At 32.9% G+C, this 20,712-nt stretch overlaps 1 non-coding gene across 1 annotated transcript; it reads left to right on the top strand.

Moving 5' to 3' along the window:
* The first annotated feature begins 10,848 nt into the window (after positions 1 to 10,848).
* On the top strand, positions 10,849 to 10,955 carry LOC139869477 (small nucleolar RNA R71). Its single transcript, XR_011766085.1, has one exon. It is a non-coding gene; the product is annotated as a small nucleolar RNA R71 (small nucleolar RNA).
* The last annotated feature ends 9,757 nt before the right edge of the window (positions 10,956 to 20,712 follow it).

Raw genomic sequence — 20,712 nt, 5'->3', positions numbered from 1 at the left:
AATTTTGCTCGTGAATCTTCAATTGTCTAGACGCATAAGCAATCACTTTCGTCCGTTGCATTAATACACAACCGAGACCTTGCTTTGATGCGTCACAATAAATCACAAAATCATCATTCCCTTCAGGTAATGACAATATAGGTGCCGTAGTTAGCTTTTTCTTCAATAATTGAAACGCCTTCTCTTGTTCATCCTTCCATTCAAATTTCTTCCCTTTATGCGTTAATGCAGTCAAGGGTTTTGCTATTTTGGAGAAATCTTGGATGAATCTCCTGTAGTAACCAGCCAATCCTAAAAATTGGCGTATATGCTTCGGAGTTTTTGGGGTTTTCCACTTTTCAACGGTTTCGATCTTTGCCGGGTCCACCTGGATACCTTCTTTGTTCACTATGTGACCGAGGAATTGAACTTCTTCCAACCAAAATGCACACTTTGAAAACTTAGCGTACAGTTTTCTTTCCTCAATACTTCTAGCACTTTTCTCAAATGTTCTTCGTGCTCTTGATCATTCTTTGAGTAAATAAGTATGTCATCGATGAAAACAATGACAAACTTGTCAAGATATGGCCCACACACTCGGTTCATGAGGTCCATGAACACAGCTGGTGCGTTAGTCAACCCAAATGGCATTACCATAAACTCATAATGACCATAACACGTCCTAAAAGCAGTTTTCGGAATATCATCCTCCTTTACTCGCATTTGATGATATCCAGAACGTAAATCAATCTTTGAATAAACTGACGAGCCTTGTAGTTGATCAAACAAGTCGTCAATTCTTGGCAGTGGATAACAGTTTTTGATGGTAAGTTTGTTCAACTCTCTGTAGTCAATACACAACCTAAATGTACCATCCTTCTTCTTGACAAACAAAACAGGAGCTCCCCATGGTGATGTACTTGGTTGAATGAAACCACGCTCTAAAAGTTCTTGTAATTGGCTTTGCAGTTCTTTCATCTCGCTGGGTGCGAGTCTGTAAGGAGCACGAGCTATTGGTGCAGCTCCTGGTACAAGATCTATTTGAAATTCAACAGATCGATGTGGAGGTAGTCCCGGTAATTCTTTCGGAAATACATCGGGAAATTCTTTTGCGACAGGAACATCATTGATGCTCTTTTCTTCAGTTTGTACTTTCTCGACGTGTGCTAGAACAGCATAGCAACCTTTTCTTATTAGTTTTTGTGCCTTCAAATTACTAATAAGATGTAGCTTCGTGTTGCCCTTTTCTCCGTACACCATTAAGGGTTTTCCTTTTTCTCGTATAATGCGAATTGCATTTTTGTAACAAACGATCTCTGCTTTCACTTCTTTCAACCAGTCCATACCGATTATCACATCAAAACTCCCTAACTCTACTGGTATCAAGTCAATCTTAAATGTTTAGCTAACCAGTTTAATTTCTCGATTCCGACATATATTATCTGCTGAAATTAATTTACCATTTGCTAATTCGAGTAAAAATTTACTATCCAAAGGCGTCAATGGACAACTTAATTTAGCACAAAAATCTCTACTCATATAGCTTCTATCCGCACCCGAATCAAATAAAACGTAAGCAGATTTATTGTCAATAAGAAACGTACCCGTAACAAGCTTCGGGTCTTCCTGTGCCTCTGCCGCATTAATATTGAAAACTCTTCCGCGGCCTTGTCCATTCGTATTCTCCTGGTTCGGGCAATTTCTAATAATGTGGCCCGGTTTTCCACATTTATAACAAACTACATTGGCATAACTTGCTCCGACACTACTTGCTCCGCCATTACTCATTCTGACACCATTTGTTCCTTTTGTTCTGTTAACCCCTGGTCCGTAGACCTCACACTTCGCCTCTCTATGACCATTTCTTTTACACTTGTTGCAAAATTTGGTACAGAACCCCGAGTGATACTTTTCACACCTTTGGCATAGCTGCTTCTGATTGTTGTTGTTGTTGCGGTTATTATTGTTGTTGGGATGATTGTTGTAATTGCTGTTGTTGTTGTTGTTGTTGTTGTTGGGCCGTTTGTTGTAGTTGCGATTGATGTTGCGATTGTTGGGATAGTTGTTGCGATTATTGTTGTAATTGCTGTTGTTGTTGTATTGGTGATTCTTATCACCGTTTTCCTCCCACTTTCTTTTGACTTGCTTCACATTGGCCTCTTCAGCAGTCTGTTCTTTAATTCTTTCTTCAATCTGGTTCACTAGTTTGTGAGCCATTCTACATGCCTGTTGTATGGAGGCGGGCTCGTGTGAACTTATATCTTCTTGGATTCTTTCCGGTAATCCTCTCACAAACGCGTCGATCTTCTCTTCCTCATCTTCGAACGCTCCCGGACACAATAGGCACAATTCTGTGAATCATCTTTCGTACGTGGTAATATCAAATACTTGGGTTCGTAACCCTCTAAGTTCTATCTTGAGCTTATTGACCTCGGTTCTGGGACGGTACTTCTCGTTCATCAAGTGCTTGAATGCTGACCACTGTAGTGCGTACGCATCATCTTGTCCCACTTGCTCTAGATAGGTATTCCACCATGTTAACGCAGAACCTGTGAAGGTATGCGTAGCGTACTTCACTTTGTCCTCTTCAGTGCACTTACTTATGGCAAACATCGATTCGACCTTCTCGGTCCACCGTTTCAATCCGATCGGTCCTTCGGTTCCATCAAATTCCAAGGGTTTGCAGGCAGTGAATTCTTTGTAGGTGCATCCTACACGATTTCCTGTACTGCTAGATCCAAGGTTATTGTTGGTATGTAGCGCAGCCTGTACTGCGGCTATGTTTGAAGCTAGAAAAGTACGGAATTCCTCTTCATTCATATTCACGGTGTGTCGAGTAGTCGGTGCCATTTCCTTCAAAATAGTCAAATGGAACAAGTTAATCATATAGAATATTAAGAGTAGTTAATAGTATTTCGTAGCATAATATGAACTCATTTATAAAAGCTTTTTCTTCATATTAGCGTTTTATAAGTTTAAATTTGGGTAGTACCTACCCGTTAAGTTCATACTTAGTAGCTAATATACAATTCAACTACTACAATTCTATATGAAAAACTGATTATAATAATATTTCGCGTTCAAACTTTTATACAATATTTTACAAACTTACAATACCGCTTATTCTACATAAAGCATGAAATATAGCACACAATAACTTTGATACAAGATAGTTGTGAAGATAATTCTAGCTAGTATACAAGTCGTTCAGCAAAGGCAATAAATACACGTAATTCATACGTCCAGAAACAAGTCATGCATTCTGGTTTTACTAGGACTACTTCCCATCCTTGGTCTTGTGGAACATAACCGTTGTGACCGATAGTAAGACAACGTGTTGTAACGTCATCAAAAGGATGAAGGTTACGTAATGACCAACAATCTTGTAACAACCTAAAAACCTCATTTCTTACCCCAATTACCGACTCCGTCACTTGTGGGAATGTTTTGTTTAATAGTTGTAGCCCGATGTTCTTTTTCTCACTTTGGTGAGAAGCGAACATTACTAACCCGTAAGCATAACATGCTTCTTTATGTTGCCTGTTAGCCGCTTTTTCTAAATCACGAAGTCCTATATTCGGATACATTGAGTCAAAATAATTTCTTAACCCGTTGCGTAAAATAGCATTTGGGTTCCCCACAATATATGCGTCAAAGTAAACACATCGTAACTTATGAATTTCCCAATGTGATATCCCCCATCTTTCGAACGAAAGCCTTTTATAAACCAAGGCATTCTTGGAACATTCTTCGAATGTCTTACAAACTGATCTCGCCTTAAATAGTTGTGCTGAGGAATTCTGACCGACTCTAGACAAGATTTCATCAATCATGTCTCCGGGTAGGTCTCTTAAAATATTGGGTTGTCTATACATTTTGTGTTTTTATACTGTAAAATAGACAAGAGTTAGATTCATAAAAAAAAATACTTATTAATACAAGCAATTTTTACATATATCATAAAGCATAAGCACACTATATTACATATGTTACACCACACGAATACAACTATCTTATTCCGACTCGCTCGTTTCTTCTTCTTCGGTTTTGGTTCGTTTTGACAAGTTTCTAGGGATATATGATGTTCCCCTAATACAAGCCGTCGTTTTCCACATTGGTTTAGAAAAACCTGGTGGTTTAGAGGTTCCCGGGTTATTGTCACAACTTAAGAAATACGGGTGTTGACGATACATATAAAGTTCATCGGGTTTGGAATCAAATTTCTCTATTTTTATGCCCTTTCCCTTATTGTCCTCTTTTGCCTTATTAAATTGTGTTGGGGTAATTTCTATAACATCATCGGAATCCTTGTCGGGATCCGATTCATCGGAGAATTGGTAATCCTCCCAATACTTTGCTTCCTTGGCGGAAACACCATTGACCATAATTAACTTTGGTCGGTTGGTTGAGGATTTTCTTCTACTTAACTGTTTTATTATTTCCCCCACTGGTTCTATTTCTTCTTCCGGTTCCGATTCTTCTTCCGGTTCCGATTCTTCTTCCGGTTCCGACTCTTCTTCCGGTTCCTCTTCGAGAACTTGTGACTCAGTCCACGAATCATTCCAATTTACATTTGACTCTTCATTATTATTAGGTGAGTCAATGGGACTTGTTCTAGAGGTAGACATCTATCACATAATATCAAACACGTTAAGAGATTAATATATCACATAATATTCACATGTTAAAAATATATAGTTTCCAACAAAATTTGTTAAGCAATCATTTTTCAAGTAAACACGGTCGAAGTCCAGACTCACTAATGCATCCTAACAAAATCGATAAGACACACTAATACAAAATTCTGGTTCTCTAAGACCAACGCTCGGATACCAACTGAAATGTCCCGTTCTTATTGATTAAAAAAGTTCCATATTAATTGATTTCGTTGCGAGGTTTTGACCTCTATATGAGACGTTTTTCAAAGATTGCATTCATTTTAAAACAAACCAAAACCTTTATTTCATCAATAAAGGTTTAAAAAGCTTTACGTAGATTATCAAATAATGATAATCTAAAACATCCTGTTTACACACGACTATTACATAATGGTTTACAATACAAATATGTTACAACGAGATAAGTTTCTTGAATGCAATTTTTACACAATATCATACAAGCATGGACTCCAAATCTTGTCCTTATTTAAGTATGTGACAGCGGAAGCTCTTAATAATCACCTGAGAATAAACATGCTTAAAACGTCAACAAAAATGTTGGTGAGTTATAGGTTTAACCTATATATATCAAATCGTAACAATAGACCACAAGATTTCATATTTCAATATACATCCCATACATAGAGATAAAAATCATTCATATGGTGAACACCTGGTAACCGACATTAACAAGATGCATATATAAGAATATCCCCATCATTCCGGGATCCTCCTTCGGACATGATATAAATTTCGAAGTACTAAAGCATCCGGTACTTTGGATGGGGTTTGTTAGGCCCAATAGATCTATCTTTAGGATTCGCGTCAATTAGGGTGTCTGTTCCCTAATTCTTAGATTACCAGACTTAATAAAAAAGGGCATATTCGATTTCGATAATTCAACCATAGAATGTAGTTTCACGTACTTGTGTCTATTTTGTAAATAATTTATAAAACCTGCATGTATTCTCATCCCAAAAATATTAGATTTTAAAAGTGGAACTATAACTCACTTTCACAGATTTTTACTTCGTCGGGAAGTAAGACTTGGCCACTGGTCGATTCACGAACCTATAGCAAATATGTACATATATATCAAAGTATGTTCAAAATATATTTACAACACTTTTAATACATTTTGATGTTTTAAGTTCATTAAGTTAGCTGTCCTCGTTAGTAACCTACAACTAGTTGTCCAAAGTTAGATGTACAGAAAAAAATTGATATATATTATCTTGAATCAATCCACGACCCAGTGTATACACGTCTTAGGCTAGATCACAACTCAAAGTATATATATTTTTAGAATCAACCTCAACCCTGTATAGCTAACTCCCACATTACTGCATATAGAGTGTCTATGGTTGTTCCAAATAATATATACACATGGGTCGATATGATATGTCAAAACATTTGTATACGTGTCTATGGTATCCCAAGATTACATAATATATTAGAATACATGTATAATACAATATAAGTTAGCTAGGATATGATTAATATAAATTTGTTACCAATTTTCACGTTGCTACAACAAGAAAAATTATCCAATCTTGTTTTACCCATAACTTCTTCATTTTAAATCCGTTTTGAGTGAATCAAATTGCTATGGTTTCATATTGAACTCTATTTTATGAATCTAAACAGAAAAAGTATAGGTTTATAGTCGGAAATATAAGTTACAAGTCATTTTTGTAAAGGTAGTCATTTCAGTCGAAAGAACGACGTCTAGATGACCATTTTAGAAAACAAACTTCCACTTTGAGTTTAACCATGATTTTTGGATATAGTTTCATGTTCATAAGAAAAATCATTTTTCCAGAAGAACAACTTTTAAATCAAAGTTTATCATAGTTTTTAATTAACTAACCCAAAACAGCCCGCGGTGTTACTACGACGGCGTATGTCCGGTTTTACAGTGTTCTTCGTGTTTCCAGGTTTTAAATCATTAAGTTAGCATATCATATAGATATAGAACATGTGTTTAGTTGATTTTAAAAGTCAAGTTAGAAGGATTAACTTTTGTTTGCGAACAAGTTTAGAATTAACTAAACTATGTTCTAGTGATTACAAGTTTAAACCTTCGAATAAGATAGCTTTATATGTATGAATCGAATGATGTTATGAACATCATTACTACCTCAAGTTTTCTGGATAAAGCTACTGAAAATGAGAAAAATGGATCTAGCTTCAAAGGATCCTTGGATGGCTTGAAAGTTCTTGAAGCAGAATCATGACACGAAAAACAAGTTCAAGTAAGATTTCCACTCGAAATAAGATGGTTATAGTTATAGAAATTGAATCAAAGTTTGAATATGAGTATTACCTTGTATTAGAAAGATATCTTACTGTAAATAAGAAAGATTTCTTGAGGTTGTATGATCACTCTACAAGATTGGAAGTAAGCTAGCAAACTTGGAAGTATTCTTGATTTTATGAAACTAGAACTTGTAGAATTTATGAAGAACACTTAGAACTTGAAGATAGAACTTGAGAGAGATCAATTAGATGAAGAAAATTGAAGAATGAAAGTGTTTGTAGGTGTTTTTGGTCGTTGGTGTATGGATTAGATATAAAGGATATGTAATTTTGTTTTCATGTAAATAAGTCATGAATGATTACTCATATTTTTGTAATTTTATGAGATATTTCATGCTAGTTGCCAAATGATGGTTCCCACATGTGTTAGGTGACTCAGATGGGCTGCTAAGAGCTGATCATTGGAGTGTATATACCAATAGTACATACATCTAAAAGCTGTGTATTGTACGAGTACGAATACGGGTGCATACGAGTAGAATTGTTGATGAAACTGAACGAGGATGTAATTGTAAGCATTTTTGTTAAGTAGAAGTATTTCGATAAGTGTCTTGAAGTCTTTCAAAAGTGTATGAATACATATTAAAACACTACATGTATATACATTTTAACTGAGTCGTTAAGTCATCGTTAGTCGTTACATGTAAGTGTTGTTTTGAAACCTTTAGGTTAACGATCTTGTTAAATGTTGTTAACCCAATGTTTATAATATCAAATGAGATTTTAAATTATTATATTATCATGATAATATGATGTATGAATATCTCTTAATATGATATATATACATTAAATGTCGTTACAACGATAATCGTTACATATATGTCTCGTTTCAAAATCATTAAGTTAGTAGTCTTGCTTTTACATATGTAGTTCATTGTTAATATACTTAATGATATGTTTACTTATCATAATATCATGTTAACTATATATATATATATATATATATATATATATATATATATATATATATATATATATATATATATATATATATATATATATATCCATATATATGTCATCATATAGTTTTTACAAGTTTTAACGTTCGTGAATCACCAGTCAACTTGGGTGGTCAATTGTCTATATGAAACCTATTTCAATTAATCAAGTCTTAACAAATTTGATTGCTTAACATGTTGGAAACACTTAATCATGTAAATAACAATTTCATTTAATATATATAAACATCGAAAAGTTCGGGTCACTACACCTCCCCACACTTGAGATCTTGCAATGCCCTCATTTGCAAGAAATCAGTAAAAATTTAAATGCATGAGGGTGATTAGTGTAGAAAAATGATTAAAAATACCGAGTTTGCAAACATATTGTTTTATATCACATTTGATATTTTAATTTTTTGTCGTTAAAATTAGTAGTTTTTGCTGAACTTAATGTCAGTCTTTGAAAGTGCGCTGTTTTACCCTGTTTTGTACATAAGATAAATTACAAATATATATATAATATATATATATATATATATATATATATATATATTTTATAAAACCTTTATTTATTAAAACAATTTAAATGAATAATTAAAATTTTTCGTTTTAAAGCGAGTGTTTTAAAAACAAAGATTTTCGGGTTTTTAATTTTTTTTTTTAGATCAGTAATATTAAAAATAATGATAACAAAATTTTTTGCCCCGTCTTTGGGTAAAGCAATTTCGATTCTATGATCTAGTCTTTAACTCACGACAAATTTTAGAAATCAATTTTTAAACTTAATGAAATAAAGTAAATTTTATTTTTAAATTCACACAAAACTTAAATTTAAAAAGCATATTAATTTCATACAAAACCTATAAAACAAAAATTCAGAATGGAGGGAGAAAACTGGTTCTTTAGTGTCTGCTAGTGGAAAAGACCAATCGGATTCCATTCTCGGAACTACACGAGAACAGAACAACTAACTCTAGACAATGTTTTCTTTTTTAGAACATTTGAATCTCCCCACACTTAGGTAGCAGTGGTGTCGAATTTGTGATTAACTTCATTGTCAATTTCTTTTGGACCATAATCAACTTGCATATCTGTGACTTTTGCTTTAAGCCATTGGTCGGATTCCTGTGTAATATTCAAAAATTCAACCAGTTTTGCCTTTTCTTTAGGCGATAAATTGGATACTAACCGGTTACATAACGTAAAGTTCCCCTTGGTTCTAGCACCGCGAATCCGTTTAATAAGTTTCTTCATTGAACTATTAATAACGGGATCATTTAATTTCGTATTAACAACGGGGTTCTTTGTTATCAAGTCATCATTAGGTGTCACTTCATCTTCCCCACACTTAGGCATTTTATTATTGTTAAGCACTACCGTTGGAGTTGGTAAAACAATATGGTTCTTACCAATCGTTTTTGTTGGTTCAACAGTTTTGGTTGGTGGAGATTTAGACTTTCGACTCACAAAGGTGATCAATTTTTCATTATTACTACGTGTCATTCTACCCTCTCTTACATCAAATAACGCCCCGGTAGACGCTAAGAATGGTCGACCTAAAATTAGAGGAATGTTTGGGTCCTCTTCTACGTCAATGACAATAAATTCGACTAAAAAGGTTAAATTACCCACTTGAACTGGTAGGTTGTCAGCAATACCAACTGGGTGCCTAATAGTTTGATCAAAAAGTCGAACACTCATTTTCGTTGGACTTAACTCACCTACTCCTAATCTCTTATATAATGAAAGAGGCATAACACTCACTCTCGCACCTAAATCTGCTAGTGCATCATACATGACACAATCACTAAGTAGACAAGGAACAATAAATTCACCCGGATCACCCAACCTTGGTGGAAGTTTTGGTGGAACTATCTTCACCGGGTTTATTTTTATGGCTTTTGTTTCTTGTACCTTCTTATTCTTCTTCTTTTTTCCAAAGGTATCACAAACTTTATTACCTATCACTTGCTCATACTCAACTCCTTTTCTTAGAAACGGGATGGGTGGTCTGTATGGTGTCACCACTGGATTTACATACTCGAGTGGTGGTGGTGTTGTAACTTCTTCATTGTTACTCACATCTAAAACCTTCCCATCTTCTGATGCTGATTTTTCAGAATTCGTTGATACCATATTAACATTCTCATTCCGAGGATTTACTTCAGTATCACTCGGTAGCTTTCCTTGTTCCCTCACTCATCATGCTAGCAAGAGTACCTACATGTTTTTCTAGATTCAAAATGGAAGCTTGTTGAGTTCTTAATGACTGATCAAACCTCTCATTTGTTTGGGTTTGAGATGTACTAAATTGTGTTTGAGATTCCATTAGCTTTTGTACCATTTCTTCCAGATTTAACTTTTTCTCTTCGGTTTGTTGTGGTGGTTTATACAAGCCAGGTCTTTGTTGATTGAAAGTGTTGTTTTGAGTTGGTTGGTTATTCGGACCTTGTTAGTTATACGAGTTATTGTTGGGTCCATTTGGATTGTAAAGAATGTTTTGATTTCGATTAAAGTTTGGCCTTGGCGGTTGATAATTATTTTGATAATTATTTCCCGGTCTTTGGTTCATATAGGAAACATTCTCTCGTTGTTCCATCATTTGTTCAATGTGACAATCTTTCGTTAAGTGTGGTCCACTGCATTGCTCACAACTGATTCGTATTGCGTGAATATCTTTAGTCATCTTTTCCATTCGTCTTTCGAAAGCATCTATTTTTGTGGAAACAGAATCAAAGTCATGGATAGAATCGGCTCTAGCCGCTTTAGATGAACGAAAGATATCTTTTTCTTGATGCCACTCATGCGAGTGGGATGCTGTGTTATCAATGATTTTGTGAGCTTCGGTTGTGGTTTTCTTCATAATGGAACCACCAGCTGCTATGTCGATGTCTTTTCGTGTAGTAACATCGCAACCTTGGTAGAATATTTGTTCTATTTGATAAGTATCTAAACCATGCTGAGGACATCCTCTCAACAACTTTTCGAATCTTATCCACGCCTCATATAGAGTTTCATTTGGCTTTTGCGTGAACGTAACAATTTCTCCTTGAAGTCTCACGGCTTTAGATGCCGGAAAGAATCTTTTAAGAAATTTTTCAACTAAAACATCCCATGTATCAATCGCCCCTTCAGGTAACGATTCTAACCAATCGTTGGCTTCTCCCTTTAAAGTCCAGGGAAACAACATGAGATAGATCAGTTCATCCTCAACTTCTCTAATTTTGAATAGAGTACAGATCCTATTAAAGGTTCGAAGATGTTCGTTTGGATCTTCTTTTGGCGTACCACTATATTGGCATTGATTAGTTACCATGTGTAGGATTTGTCCTTTGATTTCATAATCTGACGCATTAATGTCTGGCTTAATAATGGCGTGTCCTTGGCCCGTGCGTGTGGCTCTCATTCGATCTTCCATACTTAGAGGTTCCGTTACTTCCATAATTGAATTTGTTGAATACGAATTACTAGAAGATTCTGATTTAACGGTTATTTCTTCTACAATCTCCGGATGAATGATTGGTTCTTGATCTTGGAATTGTCCTTGAATATCCTCCGGGTTCTCAATTGTGAAGTCGGGTTCAAAAAATGGATTATCGGAAATTTGAATTGTAGTACTTGTTCGACTAGATGACGATTCTAAAGAAAAATCAACGTCGACAATATTGGCTAGATGTCTTGATCGAGTTACAGGTGGTGAACGTATGAAAGGTTGTGAACGTTTTGCTCGGTGCATTCACTGAATATACTATTAGTTATAAAAATAAAAATTATATAAGTTATCAAATTAATAGACTTTTCTGCTTTTTCCCACGTTTCGAATAGCCAAAAGATGCAGCAGGGAGCCAGGATCCTTTAAGTCGGAAAATCCACAACTCAGCCACTAACAAATCCAACTATTACTAAGAAGCAGAAAATTTGGATGTCTATCAATTTAACCGCTTAAAATAATTTTTCGTCGAAATTTAAAGAAAACTTTGAAAATTCTATGTCCTAAAAACTAGAGCGTAGAAATGAAAAAGAAAAAGAAGCGCGTCGAAAAACGTCGAAAAACGTCGAAAAAATAAAAAGTCGAAAAATAATAAAAAGAAAGTAAAGCGTCGAAACTTAAAAGTCTAAAAACTTAAGACTAAAAAGTTGCGCCTAAAGGTATTAAAGCTTAAAGGAATTCTATATCCAAAACGGCAATAACTTAATTAGGCACTAAAATCTTAAAACGGCGTCGCAAAATTCTAAGGCACCTAAATCTTAATCTAAAGAAAAAGCACTTAAAGGGTTTTACGGCAAAGCCTAAAAATTTAGAAATATAAAATAACTACGGCAAAATACTATAACTTAAAACTAGTTACGAACGATAAATATACAAATTACGAACTAAACGAATAAAAATATACAAAATATAAAAATAAAACTTAAAGTTATAAAAATACAATTTTTATAAAAATAATATTTTTATATTATTTATTAAAAAGGTACTACTTTATAAATTAAGAGAACTAATTAAAACTTAAAATGCAAAATTAACCAAAACTAAAACTAATTATTAATTTAATTAAACCCTAATTAATAATAATAATAATTAAATAATCTTAATTTCGTAATAAATGCAGTCTAAGGTTTGACCTGTCAGACAGCTCCGCAACTGCGGTATCCAGGCCCAGAAGTGCTCCGCGACTGCGGTATCCAGGCCCATAAGTGCTCCGCGACTGCGGAGATATGCAGTCTCAGATGATTGCAGGTTCAAACTGGTTCGGGCAGTTTCAGATTTTTTTTTTATATTTTGATTTTTTATTTTGTTTTTATGATTTTAATTTTTATAAAATATAATTTAAGTATAACTTATATTTTAACAAAAAAATTACTTATTAGTTTTTGTAACTAAAAAAAATAAAAACTTTTTAATTTAACAGTTAAAAATATAGATATATATTTTCCTTTTTTTATGTTTTTATATTTTTTTAAAACTTATACATTTTTACAAAAATAGCTTAAAAACTAATTTTTTTTTCTTTGAAATATAGCGTTTCGCTTTCGCTTCCCCGGCAGCGACGCCAAAAACTTGATGTGTGCAGCAGAGGTGTACGAAATACTATTATTTTTATTACGAAATACGATACAATTTACACAAGTTTTATTTATTTATATAGATGGGATATACTTAAACCTTGCTACAACACTATAGGCAGTGTACCTAATCGTAGAGTAGTGTAGTTTTTAGTAAGTCCGGTTCGTTCCACAGGGAGACGGTTTATTGCGTACACTATATTTTTAAACAATTATATTTGTATATATATATATATATATATATATATATATATATATATATATATATATATATATATATATATATAGTAATAATAATATATAAAAGGGGGGTCTACCGTTTAATGACCGGTTTGTCGATTTTATATTTTAAGCGTAAAGATAAATGACAATAATTAAAGTGTGTAAAATAAATAACAATATTAAAATGACAATAAATAAAATGACAGTAAATAAAAATACGATGAGATATAAAATAGAACAATTATGCTTATTTAAACTTTCGTAACCATGATGTTTGACATTTTGATTTTAATTTATTACTCTGGGTTAATTGTCCTTTTGTCCTGGATTATTTGAAACATATCTGATTTTTGTCCATAATAGTTCATCGGTCATAAATATAAAGTGCGAGTGTCCTCGTCAAATAACCCTTATACCCGAAGTCAAATATTCCAACTAATTAAAGATTTAAACTGTGACGCAGTTATCACTTCTGTCAACAATTACACCAGTTATCACTGTATGTAATCCACCCCTGTTTTGATTAGATATGAATATTAATTTACCCACTTGATCAGTTTAAATAATCAATTACCCAACCCGAATAATTAATTAAACGATTATAATAGATTCCGTATGAATGTCACTAAATAGGACAACCATAATCATTATTAATTATTAAGTTAATTAATTTGAAGATAGGTTCGACAGACTCCAATGAGTTGTCACTCAATTAGACAATACCTCCCATCTATTAATAATCCATAGTCAAATGCCCACAAGTGTCGGTCTTTTGTTCAAACATTAATTATGGTACAAAATCCAATAACCCCATCTTTAATATTTAGTCTAACATCACGATTACTTCGGTCAAATAAGCATAATAATAACTTAGTTACGATACATTAATTTAAAAAGGAAGAACATATCTTACATTGATTATTTATCGCGTAGCGTTACACGGACAGAGTTCCGACTTTAAAACCCGTAAAACATTCTTACAATAACCCAAATTATTATTAATATTAAATTAAACTTTAATATTATAAATATAAATATATATATCGTATATAGATAGAGAGATTGAGTGAAAAAGAGATGCAGAATTCGAGCAGAATGCGTGAGCTTTTATAGGCCCACTTTGAACTGTACAGCTCCGCGAGTGCGGTACTTTTGTGCCTTAAAGCTCCGCGAGTGCGGAGCTTCGGATTCCAGCTCACCAAATTGAGTTAAACGTGGGCTGCTGAATATTATAATATATAATATAATAATATATAATTTCATATAATTATATATATATTATATTATATTCTTGTGCATAGTTGACTTATAATTTTAGCTCCGTTGAGTTGTACGTTGATGCTCGGTTTATGTCTCAGTTCCGAATTTTCGAACGCCTTTTCGTACGATCAGATATCTTGTACTGTGCATTTTGCGGCTTATACTCTTGTCATTTTTAGGCGTTTCTCATCAATAAATTGAACCACTTGGATTGTACTTTGTACTTTTTAGCTTTTCGGTCATTTCCGTCTTCAAATCGTCGATTCTGTCTTTTGTCTTCGCACTTATTTGTTTAAACGATTATTACATAAAATAGAACAATTGCAACTAAAAGCTTTACATATTAGAAGGATATTGCGCCTAAATATATGTTCATTTGGAGCACTATCAGTTGTGTACAACGAAAACTGGTTAATTATGTTTTATATATATAAAAAAATAAGGGGTTCGCTGCCGCAACGCGCGCCTAACTAAAAAACTTGTTGGAACTCAAAGAGGATATCCGCCCTACCTGAATTTAACGAAAAAAAATTTACACTACACAAAAAAAAAAGTTTACCAAAAAATAAGGTTTTTTCTTTAGTGTTTACCCCTGCTGAAAATGAAAAATTTATTAAATTTTTACATCCGCCTCACCTGTATCCGAGTTCAAGTTCCGCCACTGATGGAGACGTGATGGCCCCTACCAAAAATAGAAAAAGAAATATTAATAAAGACAAAATTGCTCAAATCGTCCCTGTATTTTTATTATTTATCCCAAATCATCCCTGTATTATATAAACTGCACTAGTCATCCTTAATTGCATTTAAAAGTCCCAAAATAGTCCCTGTGGTAAGTAGTGGTAACTTCCGTTTCATTCCTCCGTTAGTATACAACATGTGCAAGTCACGTGAGTTTTAAACTTCATATAATACGGAATAATATTGAACAAACCCTAATTTGAGATTCAACAAATTTGGTGCAAATTCGAATTGTTACGTTGGTACGTGTGCAGATTTCAAGGTCACACAAGCAAAAGCAAATCAAATATGACACGTCATCTGTACAGATCTGTGTAACAACAATCGATATGGGGTACTGTACGAATTTGAAAGTCACATAGTAACCTCCAACTTCTTCTTCAACAATCTCCATGAACATAAAATTGAAATCAGCAATCCGATAACATTGAAGCTTGAAATCGATTGGAAAATCATCTAATAGCAGTGATGATTTTAATCACAAAATTGGTACTGTATGATTTTAATTGATATTGGTTCAACTCAAGGGCATATTTGAAATCTTGGAATCTTTCAGGTATGTTGTAAACATTTGAGATTAGACTTTCTTTCTAATGATGTCTGTCATAAACTAATTCTTATTTCTTTTTTTAAATTTTGTTAGGTGAGATTAGACTTTCTTTCTGATAATGGTAAACTCCTTGCAAGTACAAGGGCAGCCATGTATGTTGACTTTTAAGAGTCAAATCAGTTCGTCTTCTATCAACTTTATTCAAATTGGCTCCTCTTCTCACTGGCTATTCATCAGAAATTCAAATGATGAACAGGAGGAGTGTTCTTCGTTTGAACTTGAAATTAAAACATGAAATTCAATGCTTTTTAGATCACGATTCCTTCATGAAATGTGCTTGAAATCATCATTAGAACACTCGACAATCGTTCTCATAACCTGAAATTCCTTTAATCAGTTCAATTAAATTGTTGACCGAATGATTCTAAAGGTTGACTTCAGATTTGAGAGCTCATACATGTTTCTCAATTCGATTTGAAGGTGCAAATAGTTGAAATATGTATCCAGCAACTCAATTCGGTGATTAATTTCACTAATTAACACCTAGGTGGATCCAGAGACCTCAAATTGTTTCGGTTATGCTTTCTGATGAACAATTCGCATTTGCACCAAATTAGTTGATATTTATCAAATATGAACATGAACGAGAGTTTGATGTTGATGTTGAATCATGAAGCTTCACTCAATTTGTTCATAGAGACAAAAAGATCATGCCATTTGATGAGTTTTAAACCCAAATCATCCCAATGTTTTTATTATTTATCCCAAATCATTCCGTATTATATGTAACTTTATAACTCACGTGACTTGCACATGTTGTATACTAACGGAGGAATGAAACATAAGTTACCACAGGGACTATTTTGGGACTTTTAAATGCAATTAAGGATGACTAGTGCAGTTTATATAACACAGGGATGATTTGAGATAAATAATAAAAATACATGGACTATTTGAGCAATTTTGTCATTAATAAAAGTAGTTTATTCACCATCACTTTTCAAACAACACAAAAGTCACACGTGTTATACACAAGAAAGCAACTGTGGGTCCCACGTATAGTAACCCGCTGTACATAATAAGATCCACTTTTGTTTTTTTATTTACACTTTTTATTAAGCTTCAATTCACTCACTCACATTCCTTTTTTTTTCAGTGTCCTACATCTCGACACTAGAAACAACTGCGTGTTTTTAGCGCTTTTTCCCACCACACACATCAAACATCTATTCTATTTATTTATAGGGAAAAGTATATGAAAATGCATTGAACTTTCACTAAATTATTATTGTATGCATTCAACTTTGAAATCTCTTATTGTATGCATTTAACTTTCTAAATTGTTCTATTGTATATATTTAACCTGTTATAATAGGTAGCCTATAATTAGATATTTACATTATTAGTACCTCATGTTTGTAAATCCTAATTTCATTGGTCCCTTCATCATGTTTGTTAAATCTTCATCTTCTTTTCGGGTGCAGTGCAACGATTCTGTAAAAATAACATCATGATTCACCTGTGATTTTGACGCAAATCCCCAACGATCAAATTGAAGACTAAAATCGAGTGAAACATCTTGCTAGAGAATTGATTAAGAGTTCTTGAAAAGATTTCTGATGCAAACTTTTACAAATTTAATAATCATTGATGAACACTGAACTTTCTTTTTATGAGCTCGAAATCTAAAATCATGATTTAGAAAGTTATAGATGTTGATTCCAACATAAAATACGTTGCAAATAAACATCCGAATGTTCGTAATTTATCTTCTCACACATAAGATGTAAGCATCAATCTAATTGAAATCTTGACCAAGATGAACACAACTTTGACCATCAGATCTGGAATTCAGTGATGTTTCTCAATTCGATTTGAGGTTTCAAATAGTTGTAGTAGATGTAAATGAACTTGAATCTATGTTTAATTTGAGATAACACTAGCCAAATCGTTCCAAATATCAAAGTTGATTCTCGAATTAATAGCCAAATCGGTTCTTCTATTATTTTGCTCGATCTGTTGTTGCTACTAAGATGTAATGGTTCACAATTGTTATAAAATTTTTAAAACATTCCCGTATAACTAATTGTTATGAAAGAATCCAAGAGAAAAAAATTCAAAGAATAAATAAAGATGTATACGTGTATATATAAGAAACAAATAAATAGTTACATAAGAACAATAAAGATGTATAAATGTATATATAAGAACAATTAATTAATAATGAACAAATCCGATTCAAGTTTCAAATGAAGTAATTGAAAAGCAACTAATTTATGATTAAAAACAGACGAAAAAATAAAATAGAGAGATAACCAAGCACATTGTTCAAATTTCACCAATCAAATTAAAGAAAGATGTGAAATTAATTTGTGGGAATCAGGGCGACATGTGAAATTTATTCGTCCCATTATAATTCCTAAATTTACCTAGCACATTGTTCAAAATTCTGTAACGATGATGAAGATGAAGATGAAGATGATGAATAGATGATGATGTTGATAATGAATGGATGGATGAAGATGTAAATATTTTATCTAACAGCGGGAGTAATTAATTTTTTGAAATCTGATTATGAATTGTGATGATTTTGAAAGAAGATGATGACAATGATGAAGAAGATCAATGTTCATTATGATTTTGTTAGATAAATTGATGTTTATTTTGATTTCGTTATGTTGAGGGACTAACTACGTCATAAAATTAACTTTACTAACCTGTTACCTGCTTAAAAGGTCATGGATTGCATACAATAGAACAATTTAGAAAGTTTGATGCATACAAGAGGAGATTTCAAAGTTGGATGCATACAATAGAAATTTGGTGAAAGTTTCAGTGCATTTTCATATACTTTTCCCTTATTTATATTCTCCAGTTACATACTTTCAAGAACTTTATTCAACAAATCCCACGACTGGTTATTGTTCATCAGAAAACCTAACCACCGAAACACCAACGCCATCTTCAGTTGATTATTGATGAGAAAACAAAAAACCTGATCACCGTCGCCATCTTCATCGATTCATACCAAGTGCTCGATGATTTCCAGGTCACTATCAGCAACCCTAATTTTTGTCGTTTCAGTTTAAACACAACATCGTTATACTATTATCAAGAAATGCTTTGTGGCTTCTTATTGATTAAATTTAGTTTTGTCGCTTCCTCAGTTGATATGAGGAAGAGGAACGGTAGGCTTATTGATCGTCGGCGAGGAGGAGTCTCTTGCAAAATGATAATCGATTGAGTGGATTACGCCTTATTCATCTATTACAGTATTTGTTGCACAATGTAAATCTCGAGAACATATTAATATAAAAAATATGATATTAGGGTTTCAATATTATTGCAGCTGCAGAACTTTAAAAAACACAAGGAGTCCAATAGGTAATGGGTACAGATTCGTATTAACACTATACACTTATCATCTTTAAACTTCTTAATTATATATACCTTTATTGATATATTGAAGATTATTTCTTTATGTATGTATATAAATTGTGAATTGAAGTTGTGTTGTTTTGATGAAGTAGAAAGGGGATATTTAAACATGGTAAATTGTTTTTTTATTGCTACAGTATAAATTGTTTTGCTTTTGTGATGTTCTTAGTATGATGTGTTTCGTGCATCATAGTGTTTTGTTGTTTTTATAGTTGATCTTTTGATGATTGTTGTTAGTTCCAATCAGAATTATACTTAATAACATAATGGTTGTGTGAACCAACAAGGCGTGCTTTAAAACACGATGTGTACTGAATATGTGACTCTATCGTGTTCTATGGAGCACCCATTTAGAAATAAATATAGTTCAACACCTATAAGTTTTTTCAGAGAATCACCCGTGGGTTCTGTTTGGGGGTTGCTTCCGTATGATAATGATACATTCATCACAACTGGTGAGTTTTTCTATTTGTTTCATTTCGATTCCATAACTTTACTTTATTTGTTTCTTTGGATTTTTCTAACATCTATTTATCCACTTTGAGCACAGGTGGTAACTGCCAGTATGTTTTGTGAGTATTCTACCAGTTTGACCTCTGAACATTGAAGGTATATATTTTCGATAATTGTTGTCTATTTTATCCGGTCGCGGATTCTTCTACTAAAAGTAAGTATTTGTTGTTATTTATTAAGGTTTCCTTTGCTTTGTGTGTTCATTGTGGCTTACAGTTGCATCATTGTTTAGAATAAGCAATTAATGAATAATAGTATCTAATAGTTACATAGTTAGTACTTTGGTGTATATTGTTGGAAATATGTTCTCGGGTTGGCTACGGTTCGACCGTGGTTTGACCGTGGTACATATATTCCGAAGATATGCCCATGACATTAAATAATAAAAGTCCATTTATCATATTCGGTCACACACAAAGGCCAATCGTAAATTGTTTGATATACCTTATAATCGGAAATTAATTTATTAATCATTAGTTAATGGTTTAATAAATTAAGTAAGTTTTTTTTATGTGTATACATATACTTACAAATCTAAATATGTAGAGGTTTGATTAGATTTTGCAAATCATATTTTATAAGATATAAGATTTGATTTGATTTATAAAATATGATTTGATTTTGTAAATCTTATTTTATATAAAGATTTGATTTTGCAAATCTTTCCAAATCTTTATTTATTATATTTGTACTAGATGTATTATTGTATCAATTATGTAATATATAATACCAAGTCTTAGTATTGAAAATGTAATGTTACAAAAGATACAAAACACACATACAAAAATGCTATTTCTCTTTCTCATTTTCAAGTAACCAAAATAATTGAAATATATAATTGGGTTCGGTTTTTTGTGAAAATAAGAAAGAAGAAAAGATCCGTTAAGTAGAAGGTATAGATCGAAGCAAGGTTGGAACTTTGGGTGTCTACCGTTTAGAGGAACTCTTCTTTGAGTTTTCAAATTCGATCTTCAGAAGGCTACAAAGGTTGTATTCTGTAACATCTTGAATTCGGGCCTAGGTGAAA

Source organism: Rutidosis leptorrhynchoides, chromosome 9, assembly GCF_046630445.1.
Source record: "Rutidosis leptorrhynchoides isolate AG116_Rl617_1_P2 chromosome 9, CSIRO_AGI_Rlap_v1, whole genome shotgun sequence".
NCBI classification, from domain to species: Eukaryota; Viridiplantae; Streptophyta; class Magnoliopsida; order Asterales; family Asteraceae; genus Rutidosis; species Rutidosis leptorrhynchoides.
Note: the sequence above shows the minus strand (reverse complement) of the source record. Positions and strands in the feature narration are given on the sequence as shown.